This window comes from Enhydra lutris, unplaced genomic scaffold (assembly GCF_002288905.1).
Source record: "Enhydra lutris kenyoni isolate GAN:26980312 unplaced genomic scaffold, ASM228890v2 scaffoldscaffold15, whole genome shotgun sequence".
In the NCBI taxonomy this organism is placed as follows: Eukaryota; Metazoa; Chordata; class Mammalia; order Carnivora; family Mustelidae; genus Enhydra; species Enhydra lutris.
This window is the reverse complement of record NW_019154099.1, coordinates 2,909,867-2,912,802: the sequence shown is the minus strand read 5'-3', so window position 1 is coordinate 2,912,802 and position 2,936 is coordinate 2,909,867.

The window sequence follows — 2,936 nt, the reverse complement described above, 5'->3', positions numbered from 1 at the left end:
CATTACTTTGTCCTCAGAGCGAATATCAGCTTCCATCCCTCTGGCTTTTCACCCACCCCCACTCAGATTCTCTACTAGAATGGTTCTCAAACTTCAGTCTGTGTCAGCATCACAAGAGGGTGGGTTCAAGCCCAGGTGACTGGGCTCCACCCCCAGAGTTTCGGATCCAGGGGATCTGGGGTGGGGCTTGAGAATCTGAATTTCTCTCAAGTTCGCAAGTGATACTGACCCTGGGGGTCTAGGGACCGTCCTCTGAGCACCTCTGCTACAGACTGTGCTACAGAAAATGCGATCCACAGACCGGTGGTATTAGCATCGCTTGGGATCTTGTTAAAATGCAGATTTTCAGCCCCCCCCCCCCCACCAAACCTTCTGAATCAGAATCTCCATTCTAATAAGATCCGCAGGTGATTCCAACACATATTAAAATTCAAGCGGCATTAATAGAAGTGATTTATGTCCTGGCAGAAACTCATGATGGTATCCTGTAGCGATTCCCTGGTACCTGAGCCCTTCAGTCCCCTGAACCTCTCCCTGCGGGTGTGGTCCAGTCACCCCCAATGCTGAGATCCCTCTCCCTGAAGGCAGGCTGGCCCCAGCCTCTCCATGACTACTCCTGTCAGTAACCCAGCCTCCACCAGGTCTTCAGCTCTTCAAAGCATGTTCTGTTTTTCTTTGCCCTCAATGCCTGCTTTGGTTCCTTGCCCTCTTCCTCAGTTCCTCCTGGACAGGCCTGCCCAGCTCTTCATGGGCCTCTTGGGGTCTTGGATTCTTCTTCCTTTTTTCTTTTAAGATTTTATTTATTTATTTGAGAGAGAGAAAGAGAGAGAAGAGAGAAAGAGAGAGCATGCACAAATGGGGGGTGTGAGCTGCAGAGGAAGAGGGAGAAGCAGACTCCCCGCTGAGCAGGGAGTCCAACACAGGGTTTGATCCCAGGACGCTGGGATCATGATCTGAGCCAAAGGCAGACACTTAATCGACAGAGCCACCCAGGTGCCCCTGGGGTCTTGGGTTCTCTCCCTAATTCCTTGACCTCATGTCACTGTGGCTTTCTAGATAGCCCAGGAGCTCTCTACCTGTCACCTCGGACTTCTGCTTGGTGCCTGGTGCTGAGATCAGCCAGAATTGCCTTTTGGGGTGAATGGGCTATTCTCCAAGTCCCAGTGAAGCGGTACCTCCTAAGCCTTGACTCTGAGAAGCCGCAACAGCTTGTTTGACTCTCAAAGATCACCCCGGTCTTCTATCTTCCAATACTATCATGACTTAGTCCCTAAAACTCAGAGGCTGATTGGGTACAAGAGGAGCCATAATTCCGATAATTTAAGCCTTCTTAACTAGGAGAACACTGGGGCTGTGTGAAAGAAACAGGCTGTCAGAGGTAGAGGGGATTTAGTGGGGGATGATAATGAAACCATTTTGATTGCTCTGTTTCCCCTGAAGCTATCCCTCTGTCGTATTTTCCACAACCTCCTGGAAATAGTCCCAACAGTCAAATACTCTTAAGATAATGCTGCAATACCAGGTAAGCCCCCATGTGACCAGACAGCTTATTTTTCCCTTTTCTTTCATATATTAACATTCCACAGAACACTCCAATGTGAAATGCTGGAGGGAAGTTTGGGTGCTAAATCGAGGCCAATCATAAAGACTCAGGAGTCCAGAGCATAGAAGCCCTCACTTACACCAATGGTTCTCAAACCTTAGCTTGCATCAGAAACAACTGAAGGGCTTCTTACAGTACGGACTATTGGGCCCAGCTCCAGAAGACCTGCTTCTGCGGATCTGGGTTGGAGCCTGAGAATGTGCATTTCTGTCCAGTTTCCAGGGGCTGGCGCCTCATGTCTGGCATCATACTTTGGGAACCACTGGGGTTTTTTTTTTTGTTTTTTTTTTTTGTTTGTTTTTGATTGTATTTATTTATTTGTTAGAGATGGAGAGAGAGCGCGAGCACAGGCAGACAGAGTGGTAGGCAGAGGCAGAGGGAGAAGCAGGCTCCCCGCCGAGCAAGGAGCCCGATGTGGGACTCGATCCCAGGACGCTGGGATCATGACCTAAGCCGAAGGCAGCCGCTTAACCAACTGAGCCACCCAGGCGTCCCGGGAACCACTGTTCTAAGTGATAGGACTAGATGCCCTCACCAAAGAGAAAGCTTACAGAGATCACAGGAGAGGCCTAGGGATACTACTATGGTCCCAGCACAGGCTCCAGAAGTCACCTAACCAGGCAGAAGGGGCAGAAAAAAGAAAAGCGACAAATGTGAGACAACCCAAAAGAAGAGAGTTTCGAGGTGGATCGGAGGCCATGAGGTCACACACCACAGAGGACACAAAGAGAATAAAGTAGGGTTGTCCAGTGAGATATAGGACTCCCAGCTCAACTGGAATTTCAGATAAAAATTTAACAATGGTTTTTTTTTTTAGTATAAGTTTAATAAGTATAAGTATGATGCACTTATACTAAAAATGTCATTCATTGTTTATCTGAAATTCAAATTTAACTGGGCACTGTATTTTGGGTTTGTTAAATCTGGTAACCCTAGAACGAGGGCACTGGAAAGGCCACTGGATATGGCAAAAGGAAAGAACCTGGAGAGCCTTTCAACAGAGCGTTGGGGCAGGATCCAGACCATGTAAGTTACACAGGAACAGTTGCTGAGCAACAGGGTTTAGGCGGGTCCAGTCTCGGGGCCACCGTGTGCAGGGTGTCCAGAAGCCATCTTGTCTTGCTCTGTCTTGTCCACAACCTCCCTGCGGTGGGAAAGCAGCTGCCACCTAACTGCTGGGTATTGTGACCCACACCAATGTTTTTTAAATCACAATACTGAAGAAATAAGCTTCTGATTCCAAACTGCCTGGAACATGGTGTGTAATAAAAATGTGTTGAACCAAATAAGCTGATTTATATATAACCTGCTCCTCGGTGTTTGTATGGACATA